Source organism: Chiloscyllium plagiosum, chromosome 9, assembly GCF_004010195.1.
Source record: "Chiloscyllium plagiosum isolate BGI_BamShark_2017 chromosome 9, ASM401019v2, whole genome shotgun sequence".
Classification (NCBI taxonomy): Eukaryota; Metazoa; Chordata; class Chondrichthyes; order Orectolobiformes; family Hemiscylliidae; genus Chiloscyllium; species Chiloscyllium plagiosum.
The window spans coordinates 97,853,806-97,874,131 of NC_057718.1; the positions used below are offsets into that span (position 1 = coordinate 97,853,806).

The 20,326-nt window shown below is 42.9% G+C and overlaps 1 protein-coding gene across 8 annotated transcripts in view; it reads left to right on the forward strand.

Annotated features, from left to right (window-relative positions):
- The window catches only part of LOC122553085 (1-phosphatidylinositol 4,5-bisphosphate phosphodiesterase beta-4), a 533,291-nt gene that overhangs the window by 13,628 nt on the left and 499,337 nt on the right, over positions 1-20,326 (forward strand). The window lies entirely within an intron of this gene.

A 20,326-nucleotide genomic window follows, 5' to 3' on the forward strand; every position in this document is an offset into this window, starting at 1 on the left:
GACCTCTGATTAAAAGATCCTTGAGGAAGTAGTGATCATAACATGATACAATTTAATATTCAGTTTGAGAGTGAAAAACTTGGGTCAGAAGCAACTGTGTTTAACTTAAATAAAGAGAATTAAAATGAAATAAGGAGAGAGTTAGCTGAGCTAAATTGGGAAGATAGATTAGGAAGAATGACTGAGAATAAGCAGTAGTGACAGATATTTAAGGAGGTGAATTATGACTGTCAGCAAACGCATTCCAATAAGAGGAAAGATTCTAAGATAGAGATAAACCAACCATGGCTAACTGTATAAATTAAGGAGAGTATTAATTTGAAATAAAAAGCACATAGGAGACCAAAATGACAGCCTCAAAGACTGGGAAAAATTCTGAACCCAGCAAAGGAAAACTCAAAAGAAAATAAAGACAGAAAAAAAACTGAGGGCAATCTAGAGAGGGATTATAAAGACTGACAATAAGAGCTTCTTTAAACATATCAAAAGGAGGAGAATGGTCAAAGAAACATCGACCTCTTAGAAAATGAATCTGAGGGGATAGTTTTGGGAAACCAAGGAAATGGCAGTGGAATTAAACAGATATTTTGCATCAGTCTTTACGGTAGAAGCACTCCATTAATATTAAAGAATAAAGGGGAGGAATTAAGTACCATCACCATCACGAGAGAGGTAGTTTTAGACAAACTAATGAGATGAAAGGCAGATTAGGTTAGTTTCCCTACAGTGTGGAAACAGGCCCTTCGGCCCAACAAGTCCACACCTACCCTCCGAAGAGTAACCCACCCAGACCCATTTCCCTCTGATTAATGCACCTAACACTATGGGCAATGTAGCATGGCCAATTCACCTGACCTACGCATTTTGGACTGTGGGAGGAAACCCATGCAGACATGGGGAGAATGTGCAAACTCCTTACAGACAGTAAGGAATTAAACCTGGGACCCTAGTGCTGTGAGGCAGCAGTGCTAACCACTGAGCCACCATGTTGCCCCTTTTCTTTCGCTGTGCCAATAGATCCCCTGGCCCTGATGGTTTTCATTCTAAGATCTCAGCGACAGAGACAAGGGATGCATTGATTCTGGAGTGGTTCCAGAGAATTGAAAATCTGCTAATGCGACATTCTGTTCAAAAAGGGACAGAGGCAAAGAGTGAGTAAATATAGCCCAATTAACGAACATTTATTGTTGGAAAGGTATTGGAATCAATCATTAAGTAATTAATAATTAATGAAGTAATAGCAGCACATTTGGAAAATCATAATCTCATCAAGCAGAGTCAGCATGGCTTGATGAAAGGAAAATTGTGTCTGACTAATTTCTTAGAGTTTTCTGAGGAACTCTCAACCAGAGTGGATAGGAGGGAGGCAGTCGATGTGTTGTCTTTGGATGTCCAGAAGGCATTCGGCAAGGTAGCTCACAAAAGTCATAAGATTGGAGGTAGGATATTAATGACAAAATAACTGCAGATGCTGGAATCCAAAGAAGACACACAGAAGGCTGAAAGAACACAGCAAGCCAGGCAATATCAGGAAGAAGGGTTATACTCAGAGGGAGGATACTGGCATGTTTAGAGAATTAGTTAACGGGCAGGATTCAGCAAGTGGGGAGAAGGGGCTCAGGTGGTGACCTGTGACCAGTGAGGTTCCAAAGGCAACTGTTTGCAATAAATATTAATGACTTGGAGGAAGGAAGTGAATGTACTGCAGCCAAATTTGCAGACAACATCAAATAGATGGAAAGGCATGTTGTGAGAGGGATACAGTTTACAGAGATATTAGTAGGTTAAGTAAGTGGGCAAGATGTCGGCAGATGGAGTATATTGTGGGGAAAATGCAAATTTTGGAAGCAGACGTGGAGAACGGCATTATTTAAATGGAGTAAAGTTGCAGAAAACTGCAACATGAAGGGACTTGGAGGTATTTGTGCATAAAACAAAGCAAGCACACAGGTATAGCAGGTAATCAGGAAGGCTAATGGAATGTTAGCCTTTATTTCAATGACTTAGGAGTGTAGGAATAGGAAAGTCTGACTACAACTGTACAAAGTGACGGTGAGACCACATGTGGAGCACTGTGAGCAGTTTTGGTCCCCTCATTCAAGGAAATGTATCATTTCATTGGAGGCAGTTTAGGGAAGGTTCATTAAGATGGTCCCAAGTATGGACAATGGTTTTATGTGCAGATGTTAAACAGTTTGAGAAAAATGAGAGGAGATCTTATTGAAACATACTGAGTTCTTCAGGAACTTGACAGGGTAAATGCCGAAAAGATATTTCACCTCACAGCAGAGTCTGGGATCAGTGGGCATAGTCTCAGACTAAAGGGGAGTCAGTTCAAGACTGAGATGAGGAGGAATTTCTTCTCTGAGGGTTAAGAGTCATTGGAACTCCTTGCCACAGAGAGCTCTGGGGGCCAGAGTCCTTGCGTATATTTAAGGCTGAAAGAGAGAGATTCTTGATCAGCTGGGGAATCAAGGGTTACAGGGAAAGGGCTGGATCAGCCATGATCCTGTTGAATGGTGGGGCAGGGTCAAGGGGCTGAATGGCCTACTCCTGTTCTGTTTTGTTACAGCCTTCTGGTTTTATGAACATTCCAATGCACCTTCCAACTAATGGAGGACTTGTAAATTGGAGTCACTGTTGAGGAGGGCAAATGATTTGAATGCGATCTTCTGAGGACCTGGTAAATAGTATAATGCTGGCTATTGTGTATATGTTGAGATATGACAGACCAATGTGTATTGTTCTTGTGCATGGCAAGAGAAGAGTGATAAATGTGGGTGAGCCTTAAGAACAGGATGTATTTGACTGGAGAGCAAGGTGAGACCATGGTTTCATATTTGCTGAGGTTCCCCATTCTGTTATGTGCGGTCATTCAAGATATGGCCCTGCAAGGAAATTAAGCTCCATGATGCTAAGCTCACCTGTAGATCTGCTCCTTATATGGTTAACCTTGTGAGGCACATTAACAGGCAGACATTGAGTGTTGCTGAGAAACCCAACATTTTCTCAAAGGTTTTTACTTTGCATTCATCAGGACAGATTGCAAGAAATACTAATGTAAAGGGGAGCCAACATTTTATGTTGTGAGTGTTGATTGGTTGGCATGTGGACTCTGGTAGAGGCATTTTCTTAGGGAGTGCATCAGTTAGATGACAACTGACAGTTAACTGCCAAGCAATGGATGTAAGAAAATCAGTAACAAACAGTTCAGGATGATCATTTAGGCTCTGCATGTCTCACTTACACTTGCGTATATTCAGATATAGGGATCTGTCCTCTGCAGGCAAAAGGAACATGTTCAGGCGTTGCGCCTTTTTTGAATTTTGCATAAGCACAAGGGGATAATAATTCTGCAGTGCATCCTCCATGGCAAGGCCTTGACTAGTCACTACCCTTTCCCTGCCCAGCAGAACTTATTGCTTCCTTCAAGATTTGTCATTCAGGCATCTGTACTGGTGAGTGTAAGATGAAAAACTTGGACAAAATGTTGTCTTTTACAATAATACTGCAGTTCTATGCAACAGAGGGTTAAGATGTTAGAATTGGAGTGATCCAATGCACAGTGACAAAATATGCCCAACACCTGCAGCTTATTGTGGACGATGAGTGAGTGACCATGCATCAATGCATTTGGGTGGTTTTAGAACAATTCTAATGCGTCAGACCCCTGGATGATATGAATGTGCTGAAGTTTTCAATTGTAAGCTGCGGTTTAAATGTGATGGGTCGGATTAAAATCAAGATTGTGGGGAAGTCTTGATTGTATGTGAAGACAAATGGAACTTTTGACAGGTTTGAGTCAACAAAGTTGCATGAGTCGATGAAGTGTGGCACTGGAAAAGGCATAGCAGGTCAGACAGCATCCAAGGAGCAAGAGAGTCAACATATCAGGCATAACCCTTCTTCAAGACTGGTAGGGGAGGGGAGGGGGTTGAGAGGTAAATGGGCGGGAAGGGCTGTGGGGCTACGGGAAAGGTAGGCGATGGGTGGGCGAAGGTGGGAGGTGATGATGGTTGCTGCATTTGTTTGAAGTGTGCTGCCTTTTCCTGCAACCTATTCCCAGATCCTGCAAGTATTGAGTGGCAGAGCAGACTCAAAGGGCTGAATGGCTTCCGCATACTCTTACGTCCTTTGTTTGCAGAAGTGATCCTGGCCATTGACATGTGCCAGGCATTGCTGGCCTCTGCGGAGATGGCTGGAGTGCCCAGGCAGTGCAATTGTCCTTTTATGCACAATGTTAGGGACTAAACTAGCATTCCCCAAATTATATTATGGAGACCCCGACTCTTATTGTATATTAGAGGTAAATGTTCCAGATATGATTTGATTGGTCCATCTCTAAACATCAATCAAAACACACTTTATTCTTACAGTGCAATTAAAATGTAACGAAATGAAGGGTTGGTATAACTTTACACCATTGTCATACTCAACAAGACAATGCATTATCTAACCACGACTCATAAACTGTTCCAATAGTGGCAGCATCCCATAAACACACCCTTTGGTAAAAATACAAGGCAGCAAATTAGTTATTATTCTCACACGCTGTCTGTCTTCAGTCCAGTAGAACAAGATACTGAAGGAAACAATCTGTCCCTTTTGACTTCTAAGAGGAAACCTCTGTGTCTACATGTTTGATCTCACAGCAGAGAGAGCTCCAGTAGCGAGCTAACAAAAAATAACAATTGAAAGCAAAACTAAAGTCCCCAGGGTGTGTGAGAGCTCTGACCGTGCCCACTCATGATTCCTTTGTCTTACTATTAAAACCAAAACCACCCAGGGAGAAACCCAAAGCCATTTACAAAGTGCCTGCTGGGACAAGACACCTCAACACCATTGTGGCAAAACCCTGCTGCAAGAGAAACAGGAGAGAACTCATCGCTTAAAGTTAAAAATCACACAGCACCAGGTTATAGTCCAACAGGTTTAATTGGAAGTGCTAGCTTTCGGAGCGTCGCTCCTCCATCAGGTGGTTGCATGAGTTGATCAAGTATGGCACTGGAAAAGGCACAACAGGTCAGGCAGCATCCAAGGAGCAAGAATCCACAACCACCTGATGAAGGGGCAGCGCTTCGAAAGCTAGCGCTTCCAATTAAACCTATTGGACTATAACATGATGTTGTGTGATTTTTAACTTTGTACACCCCAGTCCAACACCAGCACCTCCAAATCACATCTCTTAAAAGCAGAGTAACATCAGAAAAGGGGTTTCCATTCACTCTCTATCAATCAGTGCTCTATCAGACTGTATTTTCACAACCTAATGTTTCTGTTAGCTGAGTATCCATGTTTTTATGATAGAGGAATGCTAGAAACGTAAATGTGTTGATCAGCAAGAGTTTGAAGTGGATGTTTTCTTGAAACTAAACAAAGCACAGTGCCTGACCTTGTTGGAAGATTCAGTTTCAGAGAGGAATTTGCCTTGTTCAATACAGGACGGACTGTTAACATTTAAGGATTTGTAGCCAAAAGTGTGACTGGGTAGATGATTCAAAGACGCATTCGTCTCTGATGACCCGCTATCACTCCCAGTCCTTCAGCAGATCTGCTTCCGCAGTCAGAGGGACTAGACTGCAGAATGAGTTGTCTCTGCAGTGTGACCTGATTCTATAGTGATGGGGATTAGATTAACATGTTACCCACTGTTTTCATCTTCTCTCTCTCTTTCTCTCCTATCTCTTCCTCTTTGCCTCTCTCTTTCTTTCCATCTCTGTCATTCATCTTCTTTCTCTGTGTCTTTTCCTGGATCTCTTATTTCTGTCTGTTTCTATCTTGTCTCTATCGCTTCCTTGTCACTATCTCTTCCTTGCCTCTTTGTCTCCCTTTGTTTCTCTTTCTCTCTCTCTGTGTCTCACTCTGTGTCCCTTCTCTCTATCTCTCCCTTCTGTTTCTATCTGTCTCTGTCTCTCTCCTGACTGTCATTCTCCTTTCTGTCTCTCTCTCTCATCGATCTCTCTCTCCCTCTATCTCTCTGTGTCTCTTTCCTTTGTCTCTCTTTCTCTCTCTTTTCCCTCTTTCTCTGTCTCTTTCCTATCTCTCTCTTCTTTCCTATTTCTCTATTTCTCCATCTCCCTTGTCCCTCTCTCTCTCTCCCCCTCCCTTGTCTCTTTCTCTCTCTTATCACTGTCTCTCTGTCTCTCTCTTTCCTCTCTTTCTCTCCCTACCTCTCTCGCTTGCTTATTCTCTTCTTCCTCCTCCTCATTCCTCTCTCTCTCTCTCTGATCTATGCACACCAGTTATAAGATATTGGAGACGCTTACTGCAATGCAGTTTCATCAAAATAATTTCAAGCTTCAGTTGCCAATTGGAAACAGTGTTTGGAAATCTACTTTTTAATTCACAGCTAGATGGCTTTATGTGAAACAAAAAAATCGATAGCCTATCAAAGCTAAAATGGAAGATCTGAAAGTTCTCCCCTTCCTATAATATTGTCAAGGTAAATGGAGCGAGTGGGACTCACCACTGCATCCTGGAGCAGCTCAGTCCAGAATGGCTCAGAGTTGTGAGAATTTAAACAAAAGGTCTGACCGTGTTGAAATTTTTTGGAGCATTTAATTTCTCTAATCCACAGCTCCAGGGAGGGCACGCCCTAATGGGGAGAGGGTGGAATGCAGGAAATCGCAAAGTGCAGGATGTTCAGAAGAACATTGCCATTTAAAGACAAGGATGCAAACTTTTGTCGCCATTAGAAAAATTTGCCATGTGTCTGCTCCCATTGGGGATGCTTTCAAAATTGGATGGGCAAGCATGTGCAAACAAAGTGAAAGAAAGCTGTCCTGGAGAAATGAAGTGGACTCTCTGGTCTAGTCGTTCAGGCCTCCTTGTTACCTGCCCTTGGTTGGTAGAGCCAGGCCTGTAGTGCATGCAAGGTGAGACATTATGATAGCACTTCAGGGCTCCAAGTTGTCATCGTGCAGTTTACATGCAACATGCTCTTTCTTAATCACTGGCAAGAACCAGCACCAGAGACCCAGGTTCGATTCCAGCCTTGAGCGGCTGTCTGTGTGGAATTTGCACATTCTCCCAGTTGTCTGTGTGGGTTTCCTCACAGAGTCCAGAGATGTGCAGGTTAGGTGGATTGGCCAGATTAAATTGCCCCATCGTGTCCATGGGTGTGCAGGCTAGGTGGACTAGCCATGGGGGTTGCAGGGTTATAGGGTAAGGGGATGAGTCTTGGTGAATGCTCTTTGGAGGGTTGGTGTGGACTCAATGGGCTGAATGGCCAGTTTCCACACTGTAGGATTCTAAGTGTGTTTGCTGGCAGTAAGGCAAGGACACCTGATGTGGTTCTGGGGTCTAATGTTCCTTGTTGTACCTTGTATGATTTTGACCCTGGCATGCAAGTGTTAGTCAGCATCCAAAGGGAACAGGCATTTTAAACATGGCTCTCGCTTTCCACCTGTGGTGCAGCTTTGTACTTGGCTGTCCCACTAGCCTTTGAAATGATTTGGAAGTCAATAAATGGAACTGGATCTTAAACCTCCATTGGTACCACTGAGAGCCTGTCAATGCTTTGGTTTCACGTCTTGCAGGTGGCTTAGTAAACAATAATATTTGGTGGAAATTTTAATGCAGTCTTCCTGTGGTGTTTATGAAAGATTAGACTTGGAAAAAGCATGCCACAAGTTTTTGTTCACAGGTTCAGAAATATTATCGAAGGCAATGTAGATGGCAAAAGAAAATCAAAGTGGTTTCCAGTTTAAGGGCTAACTTGCACACCAAGCTTCTCCTATACCCATTAGCAACAGTCTTCGTAGACTCGCACACCGTTTACAACGTGGAAACGTGCCACTATTCCAAGTGTTTATCTGCACTCTGATTATCAAATTTCTTACATTGCAGACATTACTTACATCAACAGCAATTATTCAGCTGTAAAATATCGCTATTCCTTCACTGTCGCTAGGCCAAAATCCTGGCATTCCCTCCCTCAAGGCATTGTGGATCACCCATGGCAGGGGGACTGCAGCGGTTCAAGAAGGCAGCTCACCCCCACCTTTTCAAGGGGCAACTAGGGACGGGCAATAAATGCTGGGCCCAACCAGCGACACCCCCATCCCACAAAATGAATTTTTAAAAAAGTGTTTTGCAATGTCAAAGGTTGTGAAAACTGCTTCATAGTGTCCTGAAGTTGTGGTAGGTGCTATATAAAAACAATCTTTTCTCTCCAATTTGCCCTGAATTGCTCTGTTTCTTCAGGGATGCGCTGGGTTTCCCCTTGAATTTGAAGCTTGCTTTCTCTCATTAGAGAGTGATGATTGGTGGTGGTTTGACCTGAGGGTCACCGTGCCTCAGGGACAGGGAGGGATTGAGAGGGAGAATCCATTGTGGTGACCACAGCTGGTGCAGGAATTGAACCCATCCTACTGGTATCACTATGCATTGCAAACCAACCAACTGAGCTAGTCGATTCCCTGAATGTAAGGGTATTCCTCTTAAAAGTGTTTTTCCTTGAACATTTCTTGATATATTGAGAATATGTGCTAAATTGCACCCTTTCCAGTGGTATCACATCTCTGCTACAGTTCTGGATTCCAGAGCTGCAATTGCAAAATTTCAGTCCTCTAGCTGTGGCCTATTGCAGAGGAACCTCAATAATCTGAACATTGATTATCCGAACCTTGGATTATCCAAACAAGATTGCGAGGTTCCGATGCTTGGCTAAACTGTGTTATCGGCATTCAATTATCTGAACAAAATATGTATTGGAGAGGTTCCTCTGTACATTGTCAATACCTGACTGTGAGTCTGAAGTCGCATGGAGGATACACTGGATATGGATGGCAGATTTTCTTCCCTAAAGGGATGAACCAGATGATCGACATTAGCTTTATGATCAGCATTACTGACGTTAGCCTTCAGTTATGGTTTTCTTTTATGAACTGAATTCACATTCCACCAGTTGGCATGCTGGGATTTGAACCACTGTCAACAGTGCATTAGCCTGTCTTTCTGTATTGATGGTGGAAGTCAAGTAAGGACCTAGTCTGTAGGGTTGTTGTTACTCGCGCTCCCATACTGTACAGTAACTCGGGGCAGCATGGTGGCTCAGTGGTCAGCCCTGCTGCCTCGCAGCTTCAGGGACCTGCGTTCAATTTCAGCCTTGGGTGACTGTCTGTGTGTGGAGCCTGCACATTCTACCTGTGGCAGATGTGGGTACTGCAGATGCTGGAGATTGAGTCAGAATGAGCTGCAATTGCAAAATTTCAGTCCTCTAGCTGTGGCCTATTGCAGAGGAACCTCAATAATCTGAACATTGATTATCCGAACCTTGGATTATCCAAACAAGATTGCGAGGTTCCGATGCTTGGCTAAACTGTGTTATCGGCATTCAATTATCTGAACAAAATATGTATTGGAGAGGTTCCTCTGTACATTGTCAATACCTGACTGTGAGTCTGAAGTCGCATGGAGGATACACTGGATATGGATGGCAGATTTTCTTCCCTAAAGGGATGAACCAGATGATCGACATTAGCTTTATGATCAGCATTACTGACGTTAGCCTTCAGTTATGGTTTTCTTTTATGAACTGAATTCACATTCCACCAGTTGGCATGCTGGGATTTGAACCACTGTCAACAGTGCATTAGCCTGTCTTTCTGTATTGATGGTGGAAGTAAAGTAAGGACCTAGTCTGTAGGGTTGTTGTTACCCGCGCTCCCATACTGTACAGTAACTCGGGGCAGCATGGTGGCTCAGTGGTCAGCCCTGCTGCCTCACAGCTTCAGGGACCTGCGTTCAATTTCAGCCTTGGGTGACTGTCTGTGTGTGGAGCCTGCACATTCTACCTGTGGCAGATGTGGGTACTGCAGATGCTGGAGATTAGAGTCAGAATTAGAGTGGTGCTGGAAAAGCACAGCAGGTCAGGCAGCATCTGAGGAGCAGGGAAATTGATGTTCTGGGCAAAAGCCATTCATCAGAAATCAATTTTCCCTGTGTCTGCTTGGGTTTCCTTTGGGTGCTCTGGTTTCCTTCCACAATCCAAAGATATGCAGGTGAGGGTGAATTGGCCTTGTTAAATTGTCCATAGTAATCAGGGATGTGTAGGTTTGGTGCATTAATCAGGGGTAAATGTAGAGTAATAGGGTAGGGAAATTGGTTTGGGTGGGATGACTCTTCAGAGGGTCGATTAGGACTTGTTGGGCCAAAAGGCCTGTTTCCACACAGTAGGGATTCTATGGAAACTGTGCTGTCTGGCCGTGTCACATTAAAGGCCTTCGGATCTTCTAATAGTTGCCTGTTTGATGTCCTGGGGGAGGTACCAGTGGGATGACCACATGATCATGCAGGTATCCTCCAGGAAGCCACGTCTGCCCAGTATTGAAACCCTGTGCCTGAATAACAGACTGCAATGGTTTGGCCATTGCATCTGGATGCCCAAACACACACCCCTCTCCAAATCCCCCCCAAAAATTGACTGGGTGGAGAAAGCTGGTCATTGCTTGGCATGGCACTTCTGATCAATCAAGGCACAAGGTGGCAGAGGAAGGAGAAGGAAGCCTCTCCACATTTGCCCACATAATAGCGTGTCTGTGGGAAAACTTGTGGATCCAAACTGGGCTCCTCTGTCATCTGAAAATTCATCCAGCCCAACAGCATCATTCTGAATTCTGAGGGATGGTCGACAGATTGACATTACTGCCACACAACCGTGTCTCCTAAAACAGGAACATAAATGTGAAGTTTATAGCAATTGGAGAATGACCTGTTGAATAATATCACTCTAAGGATTGTAGGAGTTCTGAGAGGTGACTCTCTCCTCCAGCCAACTAAAGATTGAAAAGCAAAGTGATCTTGACTGTATCAGACACATCACTAAGCCATGTTATTGGTGACTAAAAGCTGTAACTCTTACTTCAGCAGATCATTTGAGTAGATATATTTTGAACTTGTAGCATGACAAAGTAATGATAACTCTGAGTAATGCTCCATATTCCAGCTAGAAATATCAATCTTAGCTTCCTACGTGACAAAATGTTCAAGAAGGTCAAAGGTAAATCTTGAGCTGTGCTGATTCTGTCCATCAGGAAAACTTTGTTATTGATGTGGTATTATTGGAAATCAGGAAAGGATCCACAATGAGCATCTGCAAGTCAGAGAAATGGCATTACTATCCCACAGCATTTATGAAGAATTGCTTTGAAAAAATACTTTATTGTCCTACTTTCTCTGCTTTTAGACTGCAGCGTTTTTTTTTAATGCATTGAGAACAGAGTATGAATTATTTTAAAATGGATGGAGTGTTGGTTAAGGGTCAGGAAGCAAGGGATAGCCATAAATGGGACATTTTTAAGTTGGCAAGCTATGACAAGTGGACTGTGTGACAAGGATCAAAATGAGGCCCCAGCTATTTGCAGTCTATTTGAGTGACATTGGCAGAGAACCTGAGAGTAATGTATCCACGTGTGCTGACAGTACAAAGCTAGGTGGGAATATAAGCTGTGAGGGCACAAAAGCTGCCAGGGCTAAAACCATATTTATTCAATGGGCAGATGGTGATGGAGAAATGCGAGACTATTCATTTTGGCAGTAGGAATTGAAAAGCAGAATGTTTTATAAAAGGCCAATGAACTTGGCACTATCAAAAGAATGTGTGTCAGCTGCTGCAATGGCACACTGGTCATGTCGTTGGACAACAATTGACAGTGATTGCATGGTCACCTGTAGACACTCTTTTAATCCTCGATTTTATTTTTACTTAATTAAAAGTGCACCATCTGCCATGATTTGAAGGAGCCGGTGTTGGACGGGAGTGTACAAAGTTAAAAATCACACAACATCAGGTTACAGTCCAACAGGTTTATTTGGAAGCACTAGCTTTCAGAGCACTGCTCCTTCATCAGGTGGTTGTGGAGCTTCCAGATAAACCTGTTGGACTATAACCTGGCATTGTGCGATTTTCACCCATCTGCCATGGTGGGATCTGAACACACATTCCAAGAGCATTTGCATGTGGTTCTAGGATTACTCATCCAGTAGCATTACCACTACACCACTAAGTGTTGATGCCCAGAAGAGCGTGGGTGTGTTTACACAAGTAAACACTTGTAAACCGTAACCAGTTGAAGAAGGCACATGGCATGTTGACTATTGTTTTGCAATGCACTTAGACTGCAGAAATAAGCAGGTCTTGCTACGGTTATAAATATGTTTGATGAGCCCATGTCTGGAATGCTTGTATCTTGAGTTTTGCTCCTCACGTCTAAGGAAGGATGGACACACTGCTAGAGATGTTTACGAGATTGGTCCCTGAGATGAGAAGGTAGTCTGTGATGAAAACTGAGCCCATACTCTCTGGGTTTTAGAAGAGGTGACCTCACTGAAACATATTGAAACGGCTTGAAGAACGCTAAGCGAGGATGTTAAGATTCTGCAAACAGATGTACGACCTCCTCCACCACCTGAGCTACAAATCTTTTCAAAACCTCTGATGTTTGCTCTGGCATGGGAATCAAGAACCTGGGAACCCAGTCTCCGGGTAAAGGGGCTGACTGTTTAGGACAGGGATGAGAAATCTCCAAGACTGTCAAAGACTTTACTCAGAGTTGTGGGTGCGCTAGCACTGAGTATCTATACGGCTGAGAACAACAGATCTTTGGCTCCTCATGGAATCAGGGAATTGGAGAGTGGTTCGGAAAGTGGAGCCAGGACCATAGATTGTACTGAATGGGGCAGCAGGCTGCGGGGTCTTTTCCTACCCCCTTTTCTTAAATGCTCAGGAAAAGCTTATGCGTTTTCAGCTGAAGCTGCAGTTGAATGCAGCTCTTAAATTCAAATGGATAGAGAGTTAAAGGCAGAGTAAGGAGCCTATGATATTCCGCTTACAGAATTAAGACCCACGCTGAATCAAGTAAGGAAAATAATAAGAATAATCCTCATTGCAAACGTGATTTAAGTGTCATGAGTAATTGCTCTTTCATAACTGTTAAACTTGAAGCTGGATGAGGAGCTCATGAAGCAATACATTTTGTTTTAACCTTGTTTTTCAAACTAGGCCTTGATTGATGGGATAAAAGCTGCTGTCTCTCTGATGCTTGATAGGTTTCTATTCAGATTGAATTTGGACAATGCCAGATTAGTGATCAAGGGACACAGATCATCATGATTCAGTAACTAATGCACTGTATTCATAACCCAGGAGCTAAGATGTGTCAAATGGTTTTTCTCATTTTTAATTACTTGCTGACACAGAAATGGCTACAAATGAGGAGCAAAAATATCTCCGTTCTCTATTGCTGCTCTTAAAATTGAGATTAAGCAGTTTGAGGAGCTCTTGACTCTGCCTCTAACTCCAATTCTCACTTGGATTCCTGCACCATAATAACGATTGTTCTCGCTGCAAGTGTGGTGCTAAAATTAATAGGTTTTATGCTAACCTTGCATAGAAGCCTGGTGAGACGATACTTGGTCTACTGTAACCAGGATCTGCTCTCCGCCTTATGAAAAGAATATAGAAGTGCTAAAAAAACGGTTTACTAGAATGGTCCTGGGTCTGAAAGGTTGGACCAACTGAAAAAGATCAGGCAGGTTGGTGTTGGGGAAGAGACTGAGGGGTGACCTATTAGAGATCTCCAAGACACTGAAAGGGATGAATAATGTAAAGATAGAGATGATGTTTCCACTTGCAAGTAAGACCAGAATAAGATCGAAGGTAAGTATGAATAAATGTTACTGCGCACTAATCGCCAGATAAGAACGTTCCTTTCCAATCGGGGAACGCATCAGCAGTTAAGGGGCTTCAGCCTCGGATCTTCGGGTAAGCACCTTACAAGGCGGCCTTCAAGATACATAACCACGCAGGATCGCTGAGCAGAAACTGATAGCCACGTTCCGTACCCATGAAGATGGCCTCAACCATGATCTTGGGTTCATGTCGCTCTCCATGTGACCCGACCACACTTCTGTATCTGTAAACTCTTCCTCCCTGTCCTGGTTTGACACCATCACCTTGATAACTTGTTATGATCTCTCTACCTTAATTAGTTTGTGCAGTTTTAGATTACTTGTTACTTTGGTTTGACCCTTGGCATGTAACTCTTATACCAATCATGTGATTCCAGCCTCCTTGCCTCCAGCACCACCTTATTTTTAATTTTTTGTATTTGCTCTCTGCCTCATTTAATCGGATTATAGGTCATCCCTTCTCTTGCTATTCACCTGTGACACTTCACTCACACCATTGGACACTTTCAGTCACCTGCAGAGACTTATTATTCAGCCTGTAGGCACTCCACTGACACCATTTAATCTTTTTGCTCTCTCTGCCCATTGATCTCTCTGCGTCTAACTGATATATCTGTGTGTTTCTCTTTACTCCAGCAGATGAAGGAACAGTGCTCCGAAAGCTTATGATTTGAAATAAACCTGTTGGATTATAACCTGGTGTCATGTGACTTCTGACCATGAATAAAGCTAACCAGGGTAAACCATTTTGTCCAGAGTGAGTCAGTTATAGAAATTGATACCTTGAGGGAGTGTGAAGTGAATAGTATGGAGTTGGGGAGTTAGTGATGATGGTACTGGATGAGGAATGGACCAGGTAAACAGTCTAGGACCATGCGTTTGAATCCCACCATGGTGGGCAGATAATGAAATTTTAATTAAATAAAAATAAAATCTGAAATTCAAAACTTGCTGACAGGTGACTGTGCAACCCACATCCACCACTTCCTCAGGAAGTTCATTCCACATGTCAACCACCCTCTGTGTAAATCATTTGCCCCTCATGTCCTACTTACACCTCTCTCCTCTCACCTCAAAAATGTACCCCCTAGGGAAAAGGCGCCTACCATTAACCCTATCCATACCCCTCATGATTTTATAAACCTCTATCAGGTCGCCTGTCAACCTCCCATGCTCCAGTGAAAAAACTCCCAGCCTATTCAGCCTCTCCTTATAACTCAAACCTTCCATACCTGGCAACATCCCGGTAAATCTCTCCTGAGCCCTAGTCAGAGCTGTCAGACTGAAATGAGAACAAAAGATGTTCTTTTTTAATGGCCCATTTTATGAAGCTCATCCCAAACTGTGCTACAGCCAAAGAAGTGCATTTTTAAAAAAAAAGTGTAGTCACTGTGGAAATCTAGAAAGTTTAGCAGCCAGTTTCTGCACAGCAATGTGATAATGATCAGATAATCCATCATGGTGATGTGACTGTCTTCCAGGACACTAGGGAGAACTGTGCCACACTTTGAAAAATTGCCATGGAATGGCCATTCAGGAAGAGAGATGAAGGGCCTGCACTTTACATTTCATTTGCAAGACACCAACGTTTGGTAGAACAGTGCACCAGGGAGTCAGCTTTGATTTTTGACTGGAGAATTTGGAGTGAGACTTGAACGCAGTCTCCTGAATTCAAGGCAAGATTGCTGCACGACGAGCCTCCCTTTACATTGTTTAACTTTGTCCTGAACATTTGGCGGTTTAATCAATATGCTCAACATTATTAATCACTGTTTGCTTAATGCTGCTGCGTTGAGCTTGTGGGTTTGTGCACAAGTTAAAATCCCTTACGACCGGTCAGAATAATTGTGAGATGGCTTTATCAACAGGGCTGCAAAATTTAGACTTGCACCAAGTCGTGAAAGGCTTTTGCAGAGGATTGTCAAAAGTCATTGGGTTGTGAGTTGCAAATAAAGAATAATTAAACTTGTAAGTGGTTTGTACATTGGCTGTAAATGAGATAATTGAGGAATAGGCAATAAATGATGGCCCAGCCAGTGACGCCCACATCCCACAAGTGAATAAAAAAGTTGTATTGAAGTGCAGCTATCGTTGTACAGGGATATCGTTAATCAATATACATATTGATTAATGATTGCAAATGGTTTATGTGAAAATGAGCTTTGCTTTCAAGCAAGTCAATGTGGAATTCTTATTGCTTAATATGTTTTGATACATTTCCTTTGCGCATTATTACATCAATTGGTTGTATCATTATTTCTTGAGTTAACATATGTTTTCGAGCCGAGCTCACAGCAACCTACATTTCTGTGGTGCTCATTAGTCACAGAGAGGAATTAGAATGGTTTACTGGATGGTTGTTAAATGATGAGAGGGGTGTCAGAGAGGAGAATGACAAGTTCCTTTCAAATGGACATGTCATTCTGACTAAACGGTACCAGCACTGTTCTGTGGAACTGATCAGCAATCTCAACAGGGTTTTATTTTCATTCAATTTTAATTGCACTTGCTTGGGGAGCTTCTCTCCTCCCCTTAATGTATTCGTTCTTTGACAGGAAGCGTTTGCTTTCATTTCAGAGAGCATGTGGCTGGCTCCAAAGGTCTGTACATTTGCCTGAAAGCACTAAATGTCACTTTAATTAATAATGCTTCATTTGAACTGCACTGATCTTTCTGTAAATGGCTTCCTCTCATTAGACTTTAGATTCTTTTTCAGAGGGGAACAGTTTACTTTATATCTGATGCTTCAATAATACTAATTTAATTAATCCTTAGACTGAGGTAAGGGTTCTGAAAATAGACTCAAGTCATGACTTTGTTTTACACATTTGTGTCTGTGTCCACATGGACGTCGATTCTGGGTGTGGTTCCATGTTTTGAGTCTGTTATGTAAGGTCTTCAGGAACCTGGAGTAAGCTGGTGATGATGTCACAGCACTGCTCTTCACTGGGGCATAAATAGCACAGTGTGGGCGGAGCCACGGGAATAAGGAGGGAAACATATAGAGAGCCGGATTGAAATCTGAAGTCCATTCATGTGAATATCAGAAACACATACAGAAAGAAGCATATGGAGTTGACTGTCATTAGATGAGAGAGTTTATAGAATAGAGTTTTATTTATTTAACAATAAGGTTAGAGCCTGATATACCTCTGAAGGATAACATGTATTCGTATTTAATCTTAATATATAATCAACATTGTTATAAAGAAGGCTAAGCATAAAGGCATTTCTTTGACCTTGCTTTCCCATCAGTCAGCCCAAACTTGTGAATATGAGCATAAACGCACACAAAAAAGGGCCACATTAATCTTCAAAAAAAAGCTAAATCCTAAATGGCTTTTTTGCTTGATCACACTTTCTCCATAAATATTAACTTAGAACACAGCTGATTGATCCCATGAATGTTTCTTTTCATTCTTAAAGGTGTGACAGTGCTGATTATAAATGGAGTGCGCTTAGTGATCAGTCAAAGCTTGATAAGTAACATAAAATACAGTACTAAATTCCGGCCTGACAAATATTTTATCAGTTAATTGATTTCATTACGTCAACTGTTGTTTGTCAATGTCAATGTAGGCCCAGGGTTAAAAGCAAAAGCTTGAAAATTTAGATGAAGTCACATCTTTTAGTTAGCTATGTGGCTGGTTTGAATTCTTTGAATGGTTTTCATGAATCCTTGGATCTCAGTCAAATAAGTCTTGTGTATCTTGCCACTATCAGTGCTTCAGTAAAATTTGTTATCAGCTGATTTTAATTCTCTCTACAAAAGCATACTTTTGTAATGATGAAATGTGTTTTTGAAGACAGTTAGTTTGCAAATGGGCCTGTCTGTTTTCTAGGCCACCGTTTTTCAAGTGAATATTATTCCTACCTGTCAGTGAATTGTCTTGTGCTGTTGTTTGACTGAGAAGCAGGGTTATGAGTATAGTTTTTGCATTCTGCCAATGGTATTGTTGTTTCAGCTGCAGGAAAGTGCTTGAGAGAGAGGCGTAGGGAGAGGTGTGCATTAAATCACGTTTGCCTCCCACAGTAGAGAATGCATTGATCGTAATGAGGTCACCTTGGTGGATCTTGTAGAATATGAGTTCCCTGACTGGGGCTGCTAACCTGGTCCCATCAGGGGAGTCCTGGCTGACACACAAAAACAGGGGGCCCTGCTCACTCTGAGAGCTGGCTCTGAGGAAGTTGGATCAGTGCCAAAGATTTTCCACATGCAAGTGAAGAATATAATCGCAATTTATTGTCACGTGTGCTTTTACCTGAAATATACAGTGATAGGCTTTACAAATCGTCCCACCACAGTGCCTGTAATATTGACAGAAGTCATATATATAATAGTTAAGAAGAGTTAAATTGAGAGAATGTTTGTCACAGCTCCTGGTCTGGGGAAAGCTGATTATGGAACGATGGAATAATCTGAAGATGCAGTGCACATGAGACCATCATTCTGGGACAGAACCACACACCGGGAGATGTCCACGCTGCTATTCTCCTCCTTTTGCCTTTAGAAGGTGAGACATATGCTCGAGACTGAGATCAATAGATTTCTACATCATATTGACATCAAGGGATCTGGGGATAGGATAGTAAAATGGCATTGAGGTAAATGATTTGCCATGAACTAGAATGGTGGAGCGGTGTCAAGGGGCTGAATGGCCTAAACTGGCTCCTTTGTTCCTGTTGCTCCTCTTTTTTCCTACTTTTCCTATGTTCCCTCCAATCCTTGTATCATTACAGCAGACCAACCAGAAGTAAAACTATAGTTAGCCCTGAGGAAGTATTGCAGATAATTCCCAAAAACCTCAACAGAGGTTTGGGGAGGCACGGTAGCTCAATGGTCAGCACTGTTTCCCTCCCAGCGCCAGGGACCCGGGTTCACTTCCACCCTTGGGCGACCGTGTGGAGTTTGCGTAATCTCCCTGTAGGTTTCCTCCCACAGTCCAAAGATGTGCAGGTTCGAGTGAATTGGTCATGCTAAATTGCCCATAGTGTCCAGGGATGTGCAGGCTAGGTGGGTTAACAGTGGGAAATGCAGGGTTATAGGGATAAGGTGGGTTGGTGGAACTGGGTGGGATGCTGTTTGGAGGCTGAGTATGGATTTGATGGGCCGAATGACCTGCTTGCATAGAGATTCTATTCATGATTATAACTATGTGAGAAAACAGTTTCCTGTTTTAATTTGAAGTGTTTCACTCCGTGAGAATGTGTTTATGTTCATCCTTTTGGAAGAGTTTACCAATTTTGAATGTAGAACCAGAAAGTATTCCTGGTCACTTGCTGTGTGTGGCAGCTTGCACTTGGTTTGAGTCTGGGGAGTGTGGGTGACAGTAATAAATACAGAGTTGATGATGTGGTCTCGGATTGCACAAATGATCTGATTTGATATCTTCCATAGGCTTTAGCTATCTGTTCAATTGTTGAACACTTTCAGGAAGAGATTCGCTACAGCATGTCCCAAACTTGTTTTGGCTGAATTAATACTTCCTGGAACTGTGCTGTGACGCATGTTAATTATATGTTAATTTGATGGACAGGAGCAGAAGTGTTGTGCAATTTTGGACACCTCACACAAGTAAGGATTTAATGGAAGTCAGAGTACTTCAGTGAAGTTTCTCTGAACAGATTCCTGGGATTTGGGGCCATCTTACGAGGGAAGGTGGCCATATTGGATTTGCATCCTTTGGTGTTTTGTGGATTCAAAGCTGGTTAAAATGTTGAAGATTCTGAGGGGAATTTACACAACACCAGATTATAGTCCAACAGGTTTAATTGGAAGCACTAGCTTTCGGAGCGCTGCTCCTTCATCAGGTGGTTGTTATTGTACCTGATGAAGGAGCAGCGCTCTGAAAGTTAGTGCTTCCAATTAAACCTGTTGGACTATAACCTGGCGTTCTGTGATTTTTAACTTTGTCCACCCCAGTCCAACACAGTCATCTCCAAATCCTGACGGGAATTGGCAGAGTAAATACTGAGTGTGATGCTCACTCTTGGAGGAGGGTCTAGAGCTATGAAACGTCATTTAAAAATAGGGCATCTCTGATTTAATGGGGAGAATTGTTTTTCTCTGTGGGTTGAAGTCATGGAATTTTCTTCCCCAGAGAACAGGGGTATATTTTTATGGCTAAGTTAGGTTCCTGGCAATGGAGTCCGAGGGTATAAGGGAAAAGTGGAGCTGAGACCACCAATCTGATTCCAGCAAATACTGGAGCAGGCTTTATAGATTCATAGAATCCCTATAGTGTGGAGCACCCAGAGGAAAGCCTTGCAGATACGGGGAGAATGTGCAAACTCCACACAGACAGTCACCCAAGGCTATAATCGAACCCACGTCCCTGGTGCTGTGAGGTAGCAGTGCTAACCACTGAGCCACCATGCTGCCCATATTGTTGAGCAGAAGGACCCATTCCTGCTACTACTTCATGTAAGTTTGTTGTCCCTGTGTGTCTGCCCTGACAAAGGGCAAAGTTGCTGCCCTGATATTAATCTTGAGTGAGATTTGGCGAGGTGAAGTGAACATCCGCCAATGCCGTGGGCGGCACAGTGGCACAGTGGTTAGCACTGCTGCCTCACAGCGCCAGAGACCCGGGTTCAATTCCCGCCTCAGGCGACTGACTGTGTGGAGTTTGCACGT